General features: G+C 38.2%; 1 protein-coding gene across 7 annotated transcripts in view; it reads right to left on the bottom strand.

The window, feature by feature from the left end:
- Positions 1–25,543, bottom strand: part of gria4b (glutamate receptor, ionotropic, AMPA 4b) — an 87,772-nt gene that overhangs the window by 39,984 nt on the left and 22,245 nt on the right. The window lies entirely within an intron of this gene.

Genomic DNA, 25,543 nt, shown 5'->3' with positions numbered 1-25,543 from the left:
TTTCATGAAAAGTAAAAGTTTTAAACATAAATTCATGTTTTAGAATTCATTCAGCCGATCTCCGGGTCTAGCTATACCACTCTTAGCATAATTCATTAATTCTGATTAGACCATTAGCATTGCGCCATTTAAAATGTGACTCTTCTGTAATAACATTGTGTACTAAAAGTTGCGATTTTCTAGGCCGATATGACTAGGAACTATACTCTCATTCTGGCGTAATAATCAAGGACTTTTCTGCAGCATGCACTATGATATTACCCAGCGCCTGAAAATAGTCCCCTGCTATTGAAAGTAACCAAGGGGACTATTTTTGGGCGCTTCAGGCGCTCCATATCGGCCTAGAAAATCGCAACTTTTAATTTTCGGTCGGCTTTAGTACACAATGTAACTACAGTAGAATCAAGTTTTAAATAGGAAAAATATCACAACTCTTTGGTCATTTTTTAGATCAATGCTAATGGTCTAATCAGATTCATTGGATTATGCTAAGCTATGCTAAAAGTGCTAGCGCCAGACCCAGAGATCAGCTGAATGGATTCCAAAACGGTAAAAATCAACTCTAGGAAAGCTGGAAAATGAGCATATTTTCAAAAATTGTAGTGTCACTTTAATTTAAAAACACCTTGCATTGGCATATCTTAACATATATCAGTGCCATTGTTTTGTCTCAAGATGCACACCAGTATTGTTTTTTTTTTTTTTTTTTGGAACAGACCCTATACTTATTATTTTAAGAAATATTCAAAGAACATACTTTTTAAATTGTGGAGTACAAGGAAATCGCCAACTACAAAACAGCATTTGCTCCCAAACAACCCCCTATTGTGTAATAACTTAATTTATGCTAAGTCTTACATTTTGATAACAGGTCGGGGGCTACCAAAATCACAAGCCTCATACAGAATAACAGAAAATAAAACAGTTCGTTATATTTTTATGGACCCCCCTGAGGTTTTCTGATTCTTTAAAGGTTTATTACGAACCATAAGTTTTACACCTTATTTGTGGAAACGCCACCACGGCTTTAATCATAACATAAGGAATGAATGTAGCTTCTACATTTACTGTACAAAATACTAATTTAACATCACAGTGGCAATAGCCAGCACAAAGCCATCATTTAACAGCTACAGGGCGCTTCTTTCCTTTTCTAAATAGGCTTTGAACCAAAAACACAGGAAAAATAAGAAAATTGGATCACACATGGTTGCCGGATGGGCTCGCTCATTATCGAGTCAGAGCCGCAGCTGTAACTGCCAGCACTTTTCAATATATACTTTATATTCTGTAAGATAATGACAAGCACGCTGTCTTCTGCCTGTGCGATTCTGAGGAACTTCACTGGCTGCTGAAGCGTATGTCTGATCTTTTACCGGAGTCTGAAGTGTGCGGTTAAACAGGCCTTTCTGAAACGTCTCTCATGTCTGACAGTTTTACAGTTATTGTCAGTTTTTTGGCTTCTTATTTTTTCTTTTCAGCATTCCAAATGTCTGCAGCTTAACTGCTTTACAGTAAAACCACCTGGCTTTGATGATTTTCTTCTTCTTCTGCTCCAAAAAGACAAATATATAAGCAGCGGCACATCGAACCTAACAACACGCAAGCGTTGCAGCGCAAAGGGTGATATTTGTCATCGTACATTTGTGTAATCAATGGTACGTAATTACATATTGCCGAATGTATGGCATCTCAAGTGCCTCATGCCGTAGTTAGTTATTATTGTATGATCTGATTGGCACAAATACGTATCTGATAGTAATTGTGGATTATTAGTGCAATCTTATTGTACTGTAAGTATAGGCTATCTGATCATGCCTGTGATAAAAGCACTATCTTCATGGCTGCAGAGATGTTACATCTGCTTCAGATTGGGGGAAGGGAATCGAGCGACACCTGTATCTGATGGTGGGGTGCATCATTCCCACAGAGGGAGGACTACGGATCTGTGTATCCGTGTATGGGGACCAGCAATGTTTGGTTGAAAATGGAGATCACAAACATTTACATAATAGGTTTAAATCATTAACATAACTTAAATACAACATATACTGTACAGGTATACACAGCACATATTATGAATGAATAAATATTGTTATTATTATTAGTTTAAGTAAAGAATTATGAACAATTAATATTATGTTAATACTTGCAGCTAAAATATCCCCATTGGGTGATGATACCTATAATGCAATTTTTATTGAAGAACGTAAAAAAATAAAATAGAACAGAAAACCGTGAAACACACATACATACAATCATCGCACACACCGACATCACTTCATCATCTGCATTCCAATTAAAAAAATGTGTCCGAGACCTGCATCCCGTTTAAGTCACGATGCCACAGGCAAGGTGTTTATCCAATCAGGAGAGAAATGAGATTGCGGCAGATTTTCCACACTGCAGTCTTTCAGTTCCACCTGATTTCCACAGTTAACCCTCTTCTGAATGCTGCAGAATATCTTACACTGCAACTCACATTACCTGTCACATAAACGATCAGACAGACAGACAACAGCATGCTTTAGTTGTTCTTCTTTCCTGTCATTTTTATTCAAATTCACGATTTGTGCAGTACTTGAATACTGCCTTCTCAAGACTGCCGAGCTTTGATGATAGGGTTTGCACACTGCATCATTTAACCCTACAACAATAAAAATTCAACATTTTCGTAGAGGTCCATTTATGTCTGGATCTTAGTATGAATTTCTGGCTTCAGACAGTCTATTTTCAGCATACTTTAGTTAATGACCTCAACCATTATTCAACATAGTATCACCACACTCCTGAAATCATCTTATATTAGTCTGGCATGAGTCTCTCGGTGGCGATGTATGTAGAGAGGAAGGATTCAAATGTGATTGTTGTCTATTAAAGTGAATGGTCCAATCATTTCAGCATTTTTTCTAGTTCATTAACATTTAATAAGATTTGGGTATCTGGGGTTTGTTTTTAATCTGACTATCAAAACAAAATATTAAACACTATTTACCAATGAGGTAAGACGAATAAACTCAATTCGACTGGAAAAATTATATTTACCTCACTGGCAAAAAAGTGTTTAAGGAAGTTTTAACAGAGCTTAAAGTAGGTATTTAGGTAGATGTGTAGAAAGACAGACAGATAAAAATGCTGGGTTATTTTAAACCCAGCGATTAAAACATGATCTCATTGAAATCCGTGTTATAGTCACAAAAAATTTGATCACTTTATTCGTGTCCATGTCACGGAATTCAGCATTTTTTCGTGACGGGAGCACAGATGTCTTTTCCGTGTCACTCCCACGGATATCCCGTGACATTTTATGTATTGTTTACTCATTGTTTTTTCTTATTTTCAACAGTGTTGGGAAAAGTTACTTTTAAAAGTAACACATTACAATATTAAGTTACTCCCCCCAAAAAGTTACTAATTGTATTACTTAGTTACTTTTCATGGAAAGTAATGCTTATGTTACTTTTAAGTTACTTTTGCGTTACTTTTTCTTACTTGGCTGAGGCTTGATCTCTTTCAGACCTTGCAGGTTTTTTTATAATCACAAAAAATGTCAAGCTCTGGCCTGCCATCTCCGTTTCTGACTCAAACTGTTCCCGCTCAGGCGCACAGAGTGCGTAAACCTATGTTAATATCTTCAGTTTAATTCAGTACATTATTTAATTTTTAATTGAATTAATTAAACTGAAAAGTAACTCGCATTATTCTCAATATTAATGTGTACATTTATAAAGTAATGCGTTACTTTACTCGTTACTTCAGAAAAGTAATATTAGTACGTAATGCGCGTTACTTGTAATGCATTACCCCCCACACTGATTTTCAAATCATTGTCGCTTGGGGTTAGATTTGGGGTTTGGGATGTACTTTTATGTATTGGTTTCTACATGTTTTTCTTCCGCTTTTAAAACTATTTTCGCCTGGAGTTGGGGTTAGACTACGTTTACACGTGGGCGGCTATTTTCATAAACTGACATTTCAACCTCTCCAGTTTTCAAAAATAACTTTGTGCACACATGTCAGTTTTTAGAAAAGTGTTCATTGACATGTACCCGGGTACATGCGTCAAGAGCATGCCAAACCTCTAGGTGGCGGTGTAACGAGAAGCTCAAGCCCATGTAAGCCAATCAGAATCCCGAAAACAGCAACAAATCACTTCTTGTTCCTCTTTTGAACAAGGTTACACTTTTGGCATAGGTGCGAGCTCTGGCGCATACTGTGACGTTGGTTGCCTAAACATCTGTTTGTCTTAGTTTACATGTACTGGCCTGAGTTTTTAGAAAGAATCGGTTTCAGAGGGGAGTTCTCTGTTTGCGTGTAAACAAATGGCAGAAACGAAGGGAAATGTATCAGTTTTTCAAAATAACCATGTACGTGTAAACAGGGCCTTAGAGGGGTTTGGGTTAGGATGTCTAAAAATGTAACAGAAAGTGATTTTGACCCCAAGCGACAATGGTAAGAAGATAGGAAAAAACAATGAGAAAATAACACATAAAATGACACGAGAAATCCGTGGAGGAAATTCGGTGACATGGACATGGATAAAGTGATACAATTTTCCATGACTATAACACGATTATTTTTATTATTTTTTTTCTTTTTTTATTATTATTCGAAAATGCATATGTTAAAAACAAAACAATGGTTCAGGTTTTCCCTTTTTGACCTAATGCTGGATTGAAAATAACCCAGCATAGATATTTTCTAGATAGATAGATATAGTTCAATATGGTTTTATTGACTTTGCAGCAGAAAGAAAACCTTAAAGGAGAGAACAGAACAATTCCCATATCTACTGTCACCTTACTACAGCTTTTCAGTCACACTTCCTGTATCTGCAGGGCTGGCTATCCAGTACAATCGCTACCTGGGGAGTGAGGGAGTCAGGTGGATGTGGTTGCGCTAAAGGGGACATGGAGGCTGCTTGTAGCAATCAAGACTGCAATTATGTTAGCAAGATTTTCACCAAACGCTCCTTCGGTCCACCAACCCCCTCGAAAGCCCCTAAACTGCAGCTTAACTGTTTCCCTATCAGTCTGACCTTTTTAAAGAGACCACGTCTCTTTAGGAAAACAACCCAAGGAGGCTTTCATTTGACATTACAGAAAAGCCGCAACCCGACGTGCCCTTTGTGTGTACTTATTGTACAATAAACACACGGGATTTGAAGTGGAACGGCACGTTTGGTCGGCAGTGAATTTAAAGATTTGTTTGGTTTAATAAGCTTGATCTTAAGAGAGGTCTGATTGTTGACATTTACCCTTTGCAATAGCCCATTTTGCATTGGCCTACACTACCAATGACCTCTAAACTGCCTCCACCAACATTCCACTCAAATGAACAAGCAGGTCAGTGCAGTTATCCTGCACTTCACATAATCAATGCATGCCTGCGTGTGTGTGAATTGCATGTTGTTCTCTGTGAATCTACATTCTGTGTTGTCGAGTACATTTCATCTAACCTTGCCTTTGCACACCAAGTCACCTTGGCGGCTGTGGCCATTTTGACAGAAAGGGCGATTATGACGTGCCTAATTCAGTTAGGGTTTACAGCCAGAAGCTTATCGTGACCAATAATATGGCTTGGTTATTTTATATAGGTGCATAGCATCTGCGCATCTGCACAACGAATACTTCCCGAAGGCACAATAAGGTAGCTTTTTCATATGATCTATACAGGAATTCAGAATCAGGTGATTTATGATGCAATAAAGGCTTGCTGGTCTTGCCCCTCTAACCCTAGCCGGCATAGTGTACGTGAACGGGGAGAAATTAGCTGAGGTCGGATGACTCCTGATTCAATGTAAACCGTGAACTGCAGAAAAACAGATCCCGCTTTCTGCTTCACGCATCACCGCCGCTGACAGCTTCACTCGCAGCGCGCTCGACTTCATCTCCCACAATGCCTCTGGGACAGAAAAGATGGATTAGGTTTCCCTGTCTGCCCGGCATCTCTCCTTCAGACCAGAACCGTGAAGATTATGACAAAAGTGTTGAAAAATAAAATCTAGAATAAAGACACAACCTATCTACAATGGTGTAAATGGAAGAATGGTAGAAATAAGGGTGGTCTCAGCAAAACACGACCATGAACTGGCCATAGTCTGTTTGCTACTGTAACAGACTTTCTTGATCCAGCAAGCACAAATCTGATTGGCTACATCTTGTTGTCTTCTGTGTATTAATTTGGAGAAAGTGCTGTGCATTTTGTCTTGGGTGGGAGGCCATGTGGGCTGAACGCATCCTTCAGTTTATGACTGTTCTATCAATACTAATGGTTTTAACCATCCTCCTTTCACATGAAGAAACTAACCTTTCTAAAGGCTAAACTGCTGTCTGTCATTAAACAAGAAATATGGCTTTTCTACTAAACAAACCTGCTTGTATTTTAACACATTTTCTGCACTCCTGCGGAGAGATTTCAGATTTCTGAAGTAAATATCTTCCAGTTTGGTTGCCAATAAAGTAAATCAGCCTATCTGTGTTTTTTTGCCAAAAATATCAAAGTCTGTGAAGGACAACTGTAGGCTACAGACAGAGAACACTCAACACTGAACCGTGACTAATGCTGGGTGGCAAATGTACAAACTAACACTTAGCAATGACATTTGTGAAATTCGTCATTTTGTGCATTAATATTAAGAGGTGAAAAAGAGGAAGATTGATAGAAAGAGAAAGTTCGTGTCACCTATTCAGAAAAGGAATGATAATGACATCAGGAGCTCTGTTACTGACATCACATAACTGACTGATGTCACGCATACTACTACCAACACAATGGGTCTCATTCCCTAATAATTGGGTACGTTTTTCGTATTTAAACGCACACTTGAACTTCTCACAGAAAACTTTCCGCATAATTCAGAACACAGGGCTTACGTACATGAATTTGTTCTTATACTTGTACTTACGTTATTGAATTTGGAGTGTTCTACATGAGGGGCCGCGTGCATGAGGTTGGTAATTTCCGTAAATCTATGATCATATTTATTATCTGCAAATTTCCGTTTTGCTTTGCATTTTTTATTTGGGATGTTATGCTGTCGCAAGTTGATGTGTTATCAAATATGCCATTTTTCATTAATATGACAGAGATGCGGATCTGTATCTAAAATAAAACAGACAGGAGAAAAATGTATTGATGTTTGGACTTCTCATTACATTTACATGACGTTTACATTAGGCATTAAGCAGAGGCTTTCATATAGAGATTTAAAAAGTGAGGAAGGAAAGCACGAAGATTTGTCATTATGTGCATCTTCTTTATGTGTGTAGAAAAAAGTAGGCTATAATAATGTTTAATATAATGTATATAATAATAATAATGTAAATCATGTATAATAATATAATACAGAAAATATTATAATATAAAATATAATCATGTTAATTTTATCATCATCATATCATTAATCATCATTATTATAAACATTATGGTAAATGGACTGCATTTATATAGCGCTTTTAACAGACCTATGGCCATCCAAAGCGCTGTACATGTTGCCTCACATTCACCCATTCACTCACACATTCATACACCGACGGCGGTGTCAGCCATGCAAGGCGCCATCCAGCTCGTCGGGAGCAGCTGGGGTTAGGTGCCTTGCTCAAGGACACCTCGACACTTGGTCCAGTGGAGCCGGGGATCGAACCACCAACCTTCCGGTTTGTAGACAACCTACATGAACCACTGAGCCACTGCCGCCCCAATTATAATTATAGCCTAGTATTTAATTACAGCATATGTGATTAATGTATACGAGTGGTTTAGGTTTTCTTGAATTTGTATGTACATTAACAGTAGAAGAAATTTTGATACAAAAGTTTTGTTGAATCACGATTTGTTCTAGAATCTAGATTTTGTTGAAATGGCGCCGTCTCAACCAGGTTCATGAGTCGCAGATGGTAAGTAAAACTGCATCAAATGTCTATGTTTTTTTGGCAATCGGTGCCTAGGTAATGTAAATGTAAGTTATTCACAGAGTCAGGTTTATTCAGAAAGAATGTAAAGCTGATCTGTCTTTTATAAATCTGATAAAACTAAAGACTCTTTGGATATATGAAGGATGTAATACTATAGGTACTCAAGATTAATATGAGATAAGCAGAAACCGTGTGTTATTTGAGCTTTAAGGGTAAAATAATAAAAAAATGTAGCAGCCCAAAATATAATTCTCAGGTTTGCAACTAAGCAATAGCAATAAAAATGCTAACCACTTATTTTCTGCCATCAGCCTCCTGTCTACAATATGAGATACTGTCTCTCCCATAATGCAATCTGTTTTTATGGAAGACACCAATCAAACACAGCTGTGAATATTTATGGAACAGTGTGTGCTTGGGCAGATTATAAACCCAACCAATGTGGTGAATACCCTCGAGCCCTTTGACTGCCAGGGGTCTTAAGCTGAGATGTGGCCATGACCCGACACCAGAAAACAAGACACGGCAAATATAAAACTGATGTAGACAGCTAAAGCTTTGAATGCGTGTCAGTGACTGTAGGAACCATGTGAAATATGCAAAGAAATGAGAAACATTACGTGTCATCTTCTTCTAAACAGATTATTGCATCTTAGATGCTGAAACCTAATCATGGAATATTGTTTCTATACACTGTAAAAAAATCAATCTCATAAAACTGAAGATACGGGAAAAACAAAATTATTACAGTACACATGGAGTGTAGTCTCACAATTGCAACTTTTTGTGCTGTCACTGTGTTTGCGTTTTAATAATTGCATTCGTGTTTCTGTAGCTCATCTGGTAGAGCACTGCATTAGCAGCACAAAAGATTGTGGGTTTGATCCCCAGAGGACATAATTACTGCTAAAATGATGCTTTGGATAAATTTAGCTGTTACATTTTGTGACAAGATGGGCCTTTCGAAGAGGCAGGTGCCTCGGGCCGCTGGCAGAACCACAATCTGGCCATGGCACACTGAAGCTGCTCCTGTTTCGGGAGAGTCAAACATCAGTAAATCATATCCACGCTGTTGTTTAGCCAAGCGATCAAACTTTCCATATTCATTTCCTTTTTGGATGATGACATAACACTAACAAAAGTGCCTGAGATGATAGCACAGATTCAAATTTACATATCACAGCGTATTCCTTAAAGTCACTTCCTGTAAGCTGGTTCTGCGATTTCGAGATGTGTCATCTCTCGTCTCTTTTTTATGACACTGCACAGGCACCGTTTCTTCAGTTCTTAACAAATACAGTTCCCCTTCTTTCAACATTTCTCCTATACGGCTGAATGCCAGGGTGTGCCTTGCAGCGCTGAGCTGGCCCATTTCTCTCTCTCACTTTCCCACAATCCTTTGCTCGGGTCTTTAGCTGACATCTCTCCTCTTCTTTCTGCTGCCTGTCTTGTGTTTCTATCAGTCATTCATTTTCATTTGCTGTAGCTCTCTGTATCCTTAGTGACATTTTTTTTTTCATTTCTATATTGTGTTCATTCTGTTTCTCTATTGTGCCTGCTCTCTCTTATGCTTGCATTTACTTGCACTTCCATATACAGTATATACACATTTAATATAAATATGTATGTATGTAGAGTGCACTAGAGCTTGAGAGAGAGAGAGAGAAAGAAAGAAAGAGAGAGCGAAAGAGACAAAGGCCATCAACAAAAGAGCTTTCACCTAGACTGTCCTCCATATAAACCTGTATTCCATTTACAGACATACAGTAAAGCACATTAGTGCACAACACCTGAACCACATGCAGGAATATTTGTGGCAATGAATGAAAAGTGTGAAAAAATCTGAGGAGATTCTGTAATGATGAAAAAAAATTCTAGATAACATTACTTTCCTTGCGGCAGGTAAAAAGCAACACTCTGAAGATTGTACAGTAGTTTTAAATATATCTAAATGTCTAAAACAAAGGGCCACAGTTACTAAACAGAGCAAATTAGCGTGAAAAAAGTGCAGACAGGTGATTCAATAACAAAGCGCAGGTTAAAGAACACAGTTATAGAAAAATTTATTAATTAATTTGTGACCATGGCATGAAATTTAGCTTTTTTGTGCCATGAGCTTGAATGTCTTTTTCCTGTCAGTCGCATGAATTTCTATAAATAGTTTTTCATGTCCGTTGCACGACTTTCTTTTTCGTGACATTTTATATATTGTTTTCTCATTGTTTTTCCTATTTCCTTACCATTGTCGCTTGGGGTTACAATCACTTTCTGTTACATTTTTAGACATCCTAACCCAAACCCCAACTCCAAGTGGGAATAGTTTTAAAAGCGGAGGAAAAACATGTAGAAACCAATACATAAAATTACATCCTAACCCAAACCCCGAATGACAATGATTAAAAATAGAAAAAAATAAATAATAAAATGACACGAAAAAGAAAGTCGTGCAATCGACACGAAAAACTATTTATAGAAATTCGTATGACTGACATGAAAAAGACATTCGTGATCAAGGCATGAAAAAAGCTCAACTTCGTGCCATGGACACGAATAAATGAATCAAAATTTTTACGACTATAACATGACTTTCTGTGAGATCATGTTGCACAGGCGCAACATCTCATTTCCATGATCAACGCAATCTACCAAGAGCAGTGCCAAATGGTTGAGACATTTTTTGGGCTTTAAATATTGGCGCAAATATACTGGTAAATTGATGAGTGCAAACCTTTGCAAATCACGTTGCATGGTAGTCTTCTCCTTTAAATTGGGAGGAGCATGTGAAAGGGAAACCCCTACTAATGCATATGCAATAAGGTCAACAGCATTTTTTAACACCAAGATGGTTTTGAGGTAAACTGTAAGTATATCTGGTCCAAAGTATAATTTCCAGGTGCTGTGAATGGTCTTTTACATTTCATGTAAAGGCATTGGTCACCTTCAACTCTGTAATTATTTACTTACTCTCATGAAGGTATGCAGTATGCTCTTTTTATGAAAAAATTGTGAAATGGAAGTGAATTGTGCCCACAAATGTCAGGCAACATTTTCAAGGTAATACAAATTTCAATCTGTTACTCACACAAAGATATGCCATGGCTTCAGAAGACCTGACATATCCAGAAGTGTAAAAATTGTATTGACTACTTTTATGATGCTGCCTTGTCCTTTCTGAGGCTTGACCTTGGTCCATGATCACTTTGACTGTATCACTGAGAGCAGCTCAAACTCATTTTCTTTTGGTGTTCAACAGAACAAAGAAAGTATGACAGAAATGTCATTTTCAGGTGAACTTTCTTTGATTTTGTTCAATAGTCTGGTTTTGTGACAAATACATTGTTAAAAGTCCAAATTTAAATAATATAAGGTCATAAATGCTTAATGTATAAAAATGATAAAAATAATTATAAAAATGCAGCTTAAAATTTTTAAATAAATAGCAACATATCAAATTCCCAGAAGCATTTAATGTCAACTGCCCACTATAAAAAGTGGTGTGGCTACACAAACACAATGCGGTGTTTAGCCAGACACAGGAGTGATGTAAAGACAGAGAAAATTCCCTCCTCTGCACTTACAGACATTATTAATTCTACCCACGCTGAAATTAAATCAGCACAAATAGAGGTGGAGGATTTTAGTCTGCGATGGCCTGTAATTTTAGCCTGAACAGACATAAACACACAGACTGAAGAGCTAAAGACTCCTCTGTCCAAAGACAATGGGGTTTAACTGTCAGACCTCCTCATCCTTAAATGTGCATCTCACACAACCAAATAAAACTTTCTTTGAGCATTTTGTGGGGAAATGCATTTAAATATGCAGCTAAGTTCGAGCATAGACGTAAATTCTAATGAAACAGGAAGTTAGGGAGGAACATATCGAATGACTCCTCCTACTTTAAAAATAGCCAATTGTGTTATTTTAGCATAAAATTTATAAGAAGCTGAAGTACAATATATTATATAAAAAAGTTAGAGATATGTTTCGAACCCTACAATTTATCTGTGCAAGTCATTTTTTTTATTAATGTGCCCTCATAAACTTCAATCAAAGTCTGAAAATGTACTTCCGCCCTCTTGATCATTTATAAACTCCGCCCCCTCCAACTGTCATGTCAGTCTGCTGCCAGTTCCATTTCTGAATAAAACGCCTACTTTTCTATATCCACTCAAAGCACAGTGGAAACACAAGCCATGCCCACTATTTTCCTCGCGTGATATTCTGTTTCACTCGGAAATACGTCACAACCGAAGGGCAACCTTCCGATCTCTCTTATGAAGCCAATATGGAAGTGACTTAAACTGCATTAAGGGCGTGGCCACTTGAGTGACGGTTGCCTACTGCTGTCGCTACGGTCGAGCTAGGTGGGCGCGGATTCAGCAACCAGTCACCTCAGCTTCACCCACGTCCCACCTTTTTACCCATTTTTGGATATCCGTGAGAGATTCGCAGCCAAGATGGCGATGGCAGGCACCGCTTACTTTGAGCCTCAAAAACGATCTTCAGAATCCTAAGGGTGACGTCACGGACACTACACTATCTTTTTTACAGTCTATGGTCACAACACAGAAGTCGATCACAACTTCCTGTTTAGAGGGACTTTTAAACTAACATATTCATTCTAAAAGCCAAAAAATTTTACTTAGGGGGAATTAAAAATGTAGATAATCCTAATTCACATGAGCGTCAGGTAAAATGTTGATAGGTCCAAAACAGATGACATTTTCTTGTATTCTGATGCCTTTTAATAACAAAAATGCTTTTATAGCCTAAAAGCTTTGTTTACTTTGTTTTGAGGGGTGCAGCAGGCGAAAGTAGTGAAACACAAAATGGAGTTTAAATTACATGGACTCTAAATGAGCCAAGTGGAATGGATTTAAAGGGATAGTTCGGCGAAAAATGATATTAAACCCATGATTTACTCACCCCCAAGACGTTCGAGATGCATATGTCCATCATTTATCAGACAAACACATTTTCAGTTATTTTAGAAAATGTTTTAGATCTTTCAGTTAATGAAATGTAAAGTTATGGGGTCCACTACTTCATGTCCAAAAAAATATGCATCCATCCTTCACAAAATAAATCCAAACGGCTCCACAAAGGTCTTCTGAGGGCAATCCACGCAGTGTTGCTGTAGAAATATCCATATTTAAAACTTTAAAAACGAAAATAACAAGCTTCTGGTAACGCCGCCAACTTGGTCATGTCCGCATTCAAGATGAGAGCGTATGTAGTTTACAGAGGTTTCGCTGCTGCTGCTCTGTGGCCCCGCCCTCCGAATTTGTCATGCGTGACTAAGAAAAGTGTGTACACTATGCTGATACTCTCTCCTGAATACAGAGGAGTTTAAGATGGCGGCGTTAACGGAAGCTAGTTATTTTCTTTTTTTAAAATTTTTAAATATGGATATTTCTACAACAAACAGCGCGGATTACCTTCAGAAGGCCTTTGTTTATCATCAGCCGTATGGATTTATTTTTTGAAGGATGGATGCACATTTTTTGGACTTGAAGGAGTGGACCCCCTAACTTTACAAAACTAACTGAAACATCTAAGACATTTTCTCAAATAACTGAAAATGTGTTCGTCTGAAAAATGATGGACATATGCATCTCGAACGGCTTGGGGGTGAGTAAATCATGGGTTTAAAATTATTTTTGGCCGAACTATTCGTTTAAGGAAGCAGCAGCATGTCAGTCAAAGTTCTAGAAAAAACGTGGAATATTAGGGCTTTCCTCTATTGAAATGGATTTGGGCGACGGCACTCCGACAAGTAAACAGATATATGCGATAATTAGAGATAAAGTAAGTGGGTCCAAAATTGTCTTAACAAGTGGATGGGTCATATAATGATTCCGACGCAAATGCTATGTAATTATTTATTAATAAATTTAACCTCACTGCTGTATTGATATTCTCAAGACAGCAAACTACTGTATATTATTTAGTAAAAGATCAGGACCGCAGTTTTGAATACCTATACTAAACACAAACGTAAAATACTAAGAATAATAGCATTGCCTTTTCAAAGGAGACAGAAAAAGGTTAAGGCTTTTGTGCTACAATTCAGATCTAGTGCGATAGTCTTTTAACCTTGTACACAGGCAGTGTTCCATGTCAGCGCTCAGAGTGAGGAGAACAAATTATACCAGTGATTCACACTCTTCCTCCGCCAGCCAATCACTTACTCTTATTCCCATGAGTCATAGGCTCTCATTCTTTTCAACCTGTCAATCAGACCGCAGTCTGACGCTGCATATACGGTCAGGGCCTTATTTTACATAGATAAAAATGAAATACGCCTTCAGAGAAGTTATAGAATCAGCCTTGAAAGATGTAGAAATCACGCCTCCAGACACAAAGATCAGACAGATAAATATAATGCATTTAAAGAAATGACTGAAACATTAAACCACAGTTTTGGATCAAAAGCATTGCAGGTGCAAATTCAATCAAAATGGTTTGGTTTGATTTGCGTTGTCGTCAATACAAACACTTTTTAGGATAATTTCAATCATTAGATGAAACAACAACCAGTGCACTTGTCTTTAATCTGGAAATGCAAAATTAATTTCTGCTTGTCACTAATTCAAATAGATCTGCTATTTTCTATTTCAATCCTCACTAATTACAGTCACGGTTATTTGTTCGTAATACAAACAGCACAGCCTGCGATATTTACAAAGCCTCAGAACGGAGAACAAAAAGACGCATGGCATTTTTTGACATTGGCACACAGCCACCCTGCTTTCTTAAGCATTTCTGGCCCATTTCTGTCCGTTCTGCTAGTCTTCTATACAGTATTTTGGTCTTGTCCCTTTCGACGCTCTCTCTCTTGTTCTCCATTTCCATTTTTCAAGCTAAAATAAACACAGCAATCCATGTCAGGCCTCGCCGTTAACCTTTAACAGATTTCAGCAATTCAGCGCTCCTCTGATCTTCTAACTGTCAGAGAGAAAGTAATAAGGGGGAACCCTTTTTCAACTGAAAACACAAAGATCCGATTCTGTCTCAGTCCGTATGGATCATTGCGGTTCCACTGACACGTAACACCCGACCCACTGATGTACAGACCCACACAGGCACTCAACACAGCCAGTCGCACTTAGCTTGATTAGCACTGCCTGTTCCCATTAGCGCAGGAAGAGAGGCAGCGCAACACCTCCTGCCTCAGTTTATCTACCTCAAATTGTAAACTGTGCGAAGCGTTTACAATCAAGTGCGGAGGATTAGAAAACTGATCCAGATGTTATTTTGAATGACCTGACTGTTGCTTCACTGTACGGTACAAACACTCGCATCCATCCATCTATCCAAATCTATATATGTTTCATCAACAGTGTGGCCAGCCACTTCTAATTTAGGATATTTCAGCTACACGGTGCATAAAATCAGTTTGGGTGCTCACATTATTTTGGATACTTCATGGATCAAACAGCTTTACCCTGGAACACAACATAGCTGCTAACACTTCTGGAGCTTTTCCATTGCATAGTACCCCATGGTTCAGGTCGGGTCAGGTCATGTCAGCTCACCTCACCTAGCTTTTCCATCGAGTTTAGTAAAACTTTCGGAGTGGGAGGGATTATAGGCGTGTCGTTATATTTGCGCTGCCTACTGCTGTGACATCATACAAGTGAGAGCGTTGTTGGAATGCTTAACATCCCCATACATTCATTTATTTCTTAGTCTGCCATAAAATAAAAATTGACCACCACAAATCGATGTTTACACATTGCGTTTATCACTACCTCTGTCTCACATGACTTTTTTATACAAACACCCACGGCGTCAGTCGATGCGCTCTGCTGAGCCTCATCTAAGTTGCATTTAAGCATATATGCGGACGTGCGCATCAAGAATGTGCCGCCACAAACTACAAGTCTGGAAAAAAACTGGTATGGTGTTCCTGATTCTCAACCTGTGGATGTTGATTTATCATAAAAAAATTGCGCAAGCTAGCACAAAGTTAAAGCTAATCTTTTACATTATAGTGATGACGCTGGTAGTGACGATTCTCTCAGACCAATCGGTGATCTACAGTGTTTTCGGGCCACGTTTTGGTATCAGCTTGTGTTGCTTGGAACCCTAACCAAGGTGGTACTAAAAAAGTATCAGGTACTATGTTCTGCACCCAGTGAAAAAAGCCCCCAAAAGTAAGCTGATCCAAATCAAATCGTGGGGTACTATGCAATGGAAAAGCACCATTAAATATAGCAAGTGAAAATCAAAGCTATCCTGCAAAAATGACAGAAATATGAAGCTTAGTTCTGGCAAACATTAGGGTTCTTTTCAACTCCTTTACAGGCAAGATCTTTGTGAGATGTGATGGATACTACATATATTAACTTTTTCAACAAAAAGATAATAAATGCTTTCCAGCTTTGAGATTAAGGTCAATGTTAATAACTAACAAGCAAGCATTAACAATGTACAAGCAAGTGAAAGGGAAACTTCACCCATAAATGACACTTCTGCCAGTATTTACTCACTATCAAGTTGTTCTAAACCTGTATATATATATTTTTTTGTTCTGCCTAACACAAAGGAAGATATTTTGAGCCATGTTTGTTTGTTTTTGAGCAGCATTGAATTACATAGTATTTTTCTTTCCTACTGTGGAAGTGACAAATATCTATAATCTAGTACAAAAAATACATACAGGTTTGGAACAACTCAATAATTGGACAAATGTTTATTTTTGGGTGAACTATCCCTTTAAGAAAGCTACAGTATAATACACTTTTGAGTCTTAGTTAAAAAAAATACAAAAAATATTAAAATGCATGAATTAATGTTGACTACACATAAGTCTACTGGACTGAGTCTATAACTAAAGAACTATGATCACAATGACAGTCCTGACACAAGCCCTCTGATACCACAGAGACAATAGTGAAGTGACTGAACTGCCCCCCCCCCCCATATATCATTTTATCCCAGCTACCGAGAGACCACTGAATGAAACCTATTGACTGAACATGGGCAATAACACATCACGCACAGACACAAGAGCGAGAGCCACATCCCTTGACAGCTCTCTTTCTGATTCATACAAGCTTTTGTCGAACAATATACACTCCTACGTTCATGAGATTAGCACATTAGACAGAGCGACGGTGAACATGGTTTTGAATAAATTTAAATCAGAAATCCCCCAGTGTTTAGATAAAGAGCAGAACAAGCTGTAATGTCCAACTGAAATTTCCCTTCACTCACTCAATACGATATTCAATGCCCGATACTTTGATTTTACGCTTTCTGAAGGAATTGCAAAAACGTACTATTGTAGATTTTATTCATGCACTTGGCAGGTTCTTTCATCCAAAGAGACCTACAATGTTTTAAAGCTATAACTTTTATCAGTATGATCCTATGAACCTTTGCATTGAAGGTTCAGCATTTTTCCAAATTCCTTCAATTTTCATTGGACGTTTTAATTAATGGCACTGGGGTGCACATGAGGTTTGTGAATAATAAAGATTTGAATGACTAATCAGAGTACAGAAGAAAAAAGATACTGATGAAGAAAAACCAAGGCAATTGGCATTGAGATTTATTCATCATGAACACTGCTTTGTTAAGCCTTATTAAAGTGAAATGCCTTGTATAGCCAAAAAATTCTTGTCAAGGCAACTGGAGTAAATTATCTATTAGCAGCACAATAAATTGTCATTTCTTACCATTCCAGTCGCATACATTGTTTTACATGACTGGTAATATGAATGTTACAACCAATCTATGCCTCTTTGAAAAATTATACTGACTTTAACATTTAACATACTGTACATAAACAATGACGATCAAGAAACATTAACTAAAAACATAAAATATTCATAATAAATTAGCGTAACAGCACAATTATAATTGCATAACTTATTCACGCAATATTATTGGGTAAACACTGCAAAGATTCGTGAGTGACCACTGCATTTAAATGCGGAGTGAATCCCTTTAATGAACAACAATCATTTTCAAAAATTGCAATGATTGACTGAAAGGTAACCACAGCAATGTTTTGTCATTTTTGCAAATTAAGCATTTGCTGTTTTAACCAAAGTAATATAAAGGCATTATGTTCTCCAGTTAAAACTAAACAGAGGTGTCTTTTATCTAAACGTCTATTGTCTACAGAGGCGTTGTGTGTTGTTTATGGTTGTGAGGCTGCTTTGCACAAAGTGCTGTCTTGTGTCTTTTGGACGTAAATGTTTTGGGGCCTGATTGTTTAGGTCACAATAGGTACATTTACATGCAACCAAATAATCCGTTTGTAATCGTATTGATGGCTCAATCGTATTGAAAAGCCTTCATGTAAACACCTTAATCAATATGAGCTTATAAGTCGGAGACTTCACCAATCTCGCAGTCCAATCGACCACAAACGTCAGCAGAGGCAGAGATCGGGTTTTATCGCGGATTAAATAGGTGCAACTGAAATACCAATAAATGCATTTACATAAAGATGTTTATAAGAAGAAGGTGAACTGTTTATTACTGAAAAAGGCTACTTAGTAAATGTTAGGATGTATACATCTAGTCTAGTGGTAATACAAATTATTTTCTGTTGTGTGAAATATAAACAGCTCACAGTACAAATAATTCAGCACCAATACAAAAGTTAAAAAAATATAAATGTCATAAGTAAAAAATGGAAAAAATATAAAAACTGTGGCGTTTTTAGAAGTAAGAAGTTATCAGTTGTCATTCCCGGGCCATTAAGGATTAAGCCGTGTCATCAGCAAGTCTTTCCTCATCGTGCTTTACGTCAACGCAGTCGGTGGAGAGCAGCTGCGCCCGGCTGCAGAATCTAATGAGCACGCTTCTCCATCGCAAGAGTTTTTTGGCACATGCCAGCGTGACATCAGAGCAAGTTGAACGTAGCTCGGACACTTTTCTAACCGGCATTCTGCGCAGAATTTGCTAATCCCAAACCAGCCTAATGGCAACACGCATTATTAAGTTAATGGGCTCATACGCTGTATATTCTGCGGGATTCATTTGTACTCATAACATTAGGCTATATAAAGCAATAAAATAGCATTGTGCCTTTTAAAATTTGTGTTTTCATTGCCTATATGTGAAAACGTCTTAAAAAACACTTTCTCCAACTCAGCTTTGTACATTTATCCAGTAATAAGGTGTGCTCTCGAAGAGAGAAGCTGTTCACTGGGTGGCGTTGCCAAGTCCTCTGCTTTTTTTCGAGTTCAGAATTGGCTACCGTTTAAAGCAACACTATGTAGTTTCCATGTAAAAATGACTTACAGCTCCCCCATGTGGTTGAAAAGCACAACAGTGCCTGGTATCAGACACTCTTCTGCAGGCAGGGGGAGGGGCGGGGCTGTGTGCTCTACCCTCCACCGCCAGTTTCAGAGTGTGCTTGTAGCAGCTAGGAGGCTGCTCAGGTTGCAGCAACAGTACAATTTGTCCAGTTAAAAGTTGTTCTATCACTGAAATAATTTTAGAGACATTATTTAAAGGTTAAAAAACTACATAGTGTTGCTTTAAAGTCTTAAAATGTTTTAAATGTCTATAGGGATGGTTTTAATATGTGAATCTGGCAACCCTGATGTGCGCTTGTGCAGATATTCGCTTGGGATTATATAGAACAGCCATTCCCAAACTGTGGTCCGCGGACCACTAGTGGTCCGTGAGGGTACTGCAGGTGGTCCGTGAAAAGGCAAAATAAGAATATGTATATTTTAATATACAAACTCGTTCATATTTTGGGCGAACGTGTACTGCTGCCAAATAAACGTTACTGTGAACTCATTCATTCTGGTGCCTGTGAACGGCACGCTCTCTCAGTTTAACGTCGTTCAATAGGGTGCCAGATTTGTATATTCTTCCAGGCGAAAACCCGACTAAAACACACTGTAAACAGGCCTTAATGTGTAGCGGAAAAAACACCCAATCTGGCAACACCGCCACCACTTAGTGTTCACCAGTCACGCTGCATGCGTCATCACAACAACACAGACCGCTGGTGGAATTCCTGCCGCGCAACTCAAATAGTTTAACATTAAATAACATCATATTTTTCCTAAATCGTTAACGATTAACATAGGCTGCTAACGCATATTCCGCATCTTGAAATAGACTTTGACTAAGCTCACGCTATTTAACGTGCACGTGTGGTGTGCAATACCTACGAGTTGTCAAACACGCAATGCCTCGCAGCGCTTCTCGCCCGGGGTGCGACCCCAACCCAGCTAGCCTTTCAAGGTATGTGTAAACAAATACAAAAATGAAAAGACAGTCAATGCTAATGTAAACCCTGGTTGGATAAGAATTTAAAGTTGGACATGAAGATGAAATCTGACGCATTTAGCTTCAGTGTTAAAACTGATCAAATAATTGCTGTCTGTGGTGGTTCTATATGGGCTATAATGGCAATCATTTAAAAATAATAATATGGGAAAAAATAACTATAAATTAGTTCATTTTTGGAACTGTGACCTAGTTTAACATTTTCAAATATGAACTATGAACTGAACTAGTTCATTTTAAAATTTGTGAACTGTGAACTAAACTAGTTCATGTAGAAAGTGAACTTTCCCAACACTGAGAATATGTATATAAATAATTATGATATAAGGTTAAGAAACCTGTTGTACTGATGTGATGACCAGTTATAGTTTTAGTGCTAGTAAGCCTATTTTGATGTGCAGATTAATTCAGGACTTTGTGTAGACATATTTTATAATAAGTATTATGAGGTGGTCCGCGAAAATTCTTGATTACAAATAGTGGTCCACACACACAAAAAGTTTGAAAACCCCTGATATAGAATGTACATGTAAACAAACATTTTAATCAGACTGCATGTAAACTGTATTGTCGTAACCTTTAATCGGATCCAGTCGGATTGACAAAATTTTGTTCATGTACACATAGCCAATGTTTTGGTTTTATTTTGAATGGAAAGCATTTGGTTTATATTGGTATATTACGGGCATGTTATTTTTCGCTGCATTTTCGTGCAAAGCAAAAAGCATAAAGAAGAGAGGCATGTCAGGTCCCTGACACACGCTTAAATACAACATCAACAACTAGTTGTTCACTTAAACTAGCGGGACATTAAAGGCCCTAAGCTGGATAAAACATTTGATTTTTAACAGTGTTGTGTGCATCCGTTTATGAGCTGGATCTTACGAACGATTCACAGGCACAGCATATGTGATGCTATTACTGTATAATGTATCAGTCCCTATATTAAAGTGAAATCACCATAAACACATGGTTTTTAACCCAAATGGTCGTTGCCCTGATTGTTCCCCTCATCATTCAGTTAAACACACTGCATGTGTGTCTAATTAGCTACATGATCTCCACAGGATTTAATTATGTAGCAGCTCTGTAGGAGAAAACAGAGATATTTTGCTGTCTGTGACACCGCAGCATAACTAAAACTGATGTGCGGCTTCTAGCTATTGGCTCTTTGAGCAGAGGAAGCAAAATAAATCAGGTGTGTCTGGAACACCAAATTAGGCCACTGCAATGACCCAATGAGAACAACATCCCCGGAAAACATTTTGTTCCATTGTTTTTCCTTTATTTTAGCAAATCTTAAAATAAGGAGCTGTGCTTTGTGCGCTTGTTTATTTAAGTGTAATGTTTCACTATTTGTTTATGTGTTTGAGTGTAGTCCAAAAGTCATTTGCATTTTTTTATTTATTATTTCTTCTAACTACACATTATGCTATCAACATAATTCCAGAGAAGCTGAACTGAAAAATTTGCATGAATTTCAGACATTTGGGAAACAAACAGAGCTGTAGGGATGATGTATTTTTATAGGCCAACCCCACATGGGTTTCCTCTGCGAAAAGGTAATGGAATTTTTTCATAAGCTTTTAGATTAGGTGTCTCCAACCCTGCTCCTGGTGAGCTACTGTCCTGCAGACTTCACTTCCAACCCAGCTTCATCATCACACCTGTCTGTAATTATCAATCAACCCTCAACACCTCGATTAGCTGCTTCAGCTGTGTTTAATTGGGGTTGGAGCTAAAATTTGCAGGAGCCGGGTTGGAGACCCCTGTTTTAGATTATCGCCAAAAATAAGCTCTCCGATCAGCAAAAATAATGATACTTACAGGTTTTGTCCATCAAGATAATCTTCACAAAAGAATTTATGAATTCTGAATGCGTTTACTAAAAATAAAAAGCTAACCTTAGGCTAAAAGTGAACTATACCAAGGCAAGCGTGCCGCACAAGCCCTGAAAAGTGAAGCCAAAACGTCTCGATCGCCCCCCAGCGACTGGTCCTAGTATAGGTCATAAACCCCGCCTCCCCCATGTTATTCAATGGGACTTGAGACCAACTCAACAATTTAATTACACTTCAATTATCTTTTTTCATTTACTGTAGTTTTTATCACGCTGATGTAAATTCAAATTTAATGCTATAAAAACGGTGGTGTCACGTCATGATTGACAGCTGTGATATGCGCATTCTGCCAGAGCGAGGGCTTGATTTCGCGGTCTTACTTCCTGCTCACTACTACTACTGTGCAGACTCAAGACCCAAGATGTCAGCACCGTATCGGGACACTGGCGGATTCACTTTTCACCAATGAAAGAGAGCGAACTGGCATCCTCCATCTTTTTTTACAGTCTATGTACCAAGATCACTCGAACGTCATTACACCAAGCTTCCGACTCTCATAAACTTCATTAAAGTCAGTGTAAAGTCTGATTTTAAATGTGTTCTCAGTTTGTCACACCACACAACAAAATGTGGTATTAACCCCCCAGACAAATCTGAATGAGGAAAAAGCGGCAAGAAAAAAAACAGTTAGGCATGATTCTCTGCTCTCAAATACTGGGGGCGTGTCCGCTGTCGTCATTTAAACTACGCCCACTTGCTGGAAAGCTGCGGTCTCTGTCAACTTATTGCTAAATATCGCTACAACCTGAATAGATACTCACAATTGTGTTAGGGGCGGGGTCATGCTCTGTGGCTCCAGTGCATCATGAAGTCATAATTATAGGACCGCCCCCAAAAAGTCTGAACTCAGAAATGAAGAAAACTCAATTTAGTACTACATAGTTCACAGTATTTGTGTTTAAGCAATACATTTCTAAAAATGTTTGTGTTTTTAGAAATAGTTCTCTGAATTTACTTTACATTTTTCCTAATAAGGAAATACTTTGTAGATTAATCTATTTTGGGAATTGTGCCCATGTTGTATTGTTTTTGAGATTTTTCATGTGTGATGATGTTTGAAGTCCCCAACAACATCTGTAGTCCAACATAGCAACTTGTTAGCAACCACCTGTTTTTATAAGAAACGTAAAAACTTTAAAAGATCACAAGTGGGGTTATTACTGGTGTTATTAAAGTCGAAGAATAAAACATGAAAGTATCTTGAGCTTGGGTTAACCTGTTCGTCAGGACCCCTGCCTTTGAAAACGCCCAGATTTATTTAAGGCGTTTAACCAAAAGCCCATTCAAAAAATACACTAACTTTGGGACAAGAAAACCAAAAATGCAAAAATGCTTTGAGTTGCCTACAAAAATACATCATCCCTGCAGCTCTGTATTGTGTTTATGTACTGTATATAATGCCTATGTAAGTTTCTGTGCATGTGTGCATTTGGAAATGGCCTAAATATGACTGATTCTACCTTGGGTAGTTGTGTGCATGTTTTCCTGCTGATCTTATGTGCAATACATGTGCAGGTAAAGCTTCTCCTGGCAGTGTACACTGCTGATCGCTTCTAAAAGAAGAGCTCAGGGCATTTCCTACATGAAACAAAACACAGGCAACAAGATAAGTCTCCCACTACACAATGTTTGAGAAGAAAATCGCACTCGCTTTCTATTATTTAATAATTTAGCAGATGCTTTTATCCTAAGTAATAAAGAAAAACTCACAAGCTGGCCATTAACTTTATAAGGAATTGTGACCGTGCTTTAAATCAAACTGTAAAAATGATAGTCCTCCTCTCACTGACGCAAGTAATGTAAATGATTTAAATTAAAGACATAATTTCGAAATTATGTCTATAAACTAAACATCTATAAAATATCAGGCATCTATACCCTCAAACCTTTATCAAATGGCGAAGTTAATTTTAGACTTAAGGCACTTCAAAAGCCAGAGCCATTTCTTGCAGGTAATGATGGTCTGTATCAGGTTGCTAGCTGCATTATATTGGGCTTTGTTTAGCTAAAATACATGTAATTTCCTAAATAATCGTAGCTGTAACAAATTAAAAATGAAGATAACTAACTCCCCAGTCTCTGGAGGCAAAAGCGTAAGACAGAAACTTTATCCATAAAGACACTGTGTGGGCTGGCATGCCGAGATACTATTCCCAAGTGTCACAGCTAAAGACTGAACCTTGCGCTGGATCTGCACAAAATACAAGCTCAGAAGACAGCACGGTCAAGGGTAACTGTCTCAACCAAACAGACTTCTCTTAGTCACTGCAAGCTCAGTTTTCAGAAATAGAAATAGCATCTTGGTAGAACTCAGCTTTATAAGCAAGCTGCCTACGTAGACAGAATTTGAAGGAATCAATAGGAATGAATCAAAGCAGTTTTCACATGGGATGCTATGGGATTCACATAAAAATGCTACATTATCTTTATTTGGCCAAATTCTAAAACATCATCCCAGGATCCTTTTTTATTGCAGCAAGGTTTATTTTAATGAGGTTTCCCAGTCTTTCGAAGCGAGGAGTTGCTATGTCCAGTGGCGGCAGTGCTGCGCAATGTGGACCTGGATACAAAGGGACTTCAATGAGTCACAGCCTCTATAAATCTTTATCAGGGCCAGACAGTGCGCCTGTGACCTCATTATGGACTGTAACGAGCATTATCGACACCGCTTGGGTCCGGAATTTATCTCTCCCCGTACCGCTGGTCTAAGCTCATAAACACACTCAACGCCAGGGCTTTACAAAGACCAAAGAGTGTAAGTCAGTCTTTACTGGAAGTCCACTGAGCCAGTAAAGCACTATCTCAAGCCAAACTGCATGACGACTATTCATAGGTCCTGCGCAAAAGACCCGCCGTTTGCATATTCTTTTGCTTGTGACTAATGATAAAAAAACATTTATCCGAATGGCCTTTTCCCTTTAGAAACTCTGCAAGCTGGGCTAAAAATAAACATTGATTGCATGAAGCAATGGCGACAGTCGAGCCAGTCAGAAATGGGAGAAACGGGAGGTTGCCCCCAACTCTCCGGTCCTCTTAGTTTCAATTTAAAATGTGCATTATTCAAAAAAGCCTGATTTTAGAAGTCTGGATGAGATTTAATTGAATATTTATTCAAATATATAATACCCAGTGATTGTCTTGTCTTAAAACCTGGACCTTATCCCTCAGGTTGGTGAGAGGTGACCAAATCAACCTGTTAGTGTTCTGCTACCTCTTCGGTCCTGACTGCCTGACCTCATCACCATGGAAACACTCTATACACCTCTAAAAGAAGTGCTTTTTGTACCTGTAATTGCCTACTATGTTCGCCAAAGCACACATGAAAGCAAATTCACACTTGCGCAATCACATTCACGCTAAGCTGCACCCTCTCTTTCTCTCTCTCTCCTCCCTCACACACATGCACACACACACAAACACGGTCTTAATATAGAAAAATAATTTTCCTTGCAA

This window comes from Paramisgurnus dabryanus, chromosome 18, assembly GCF_030506205.2.
Source record: "Paramisgurnus dabryanus chromosome 18, PD_genome_1.1, whole genome shotgun sequence".
NCBI lineage: Eukaryota > Metazoa > Chordata > Actinopteri > Cypriniformes > Cobitidae > Paramisgurnus > Paramisgurnus dabryanus.
The sequence above is the reverse complement of the archived record's forward strand: the minus strand, read 5'-3'. Positions and strand labels throughout refer to the sequence as shown.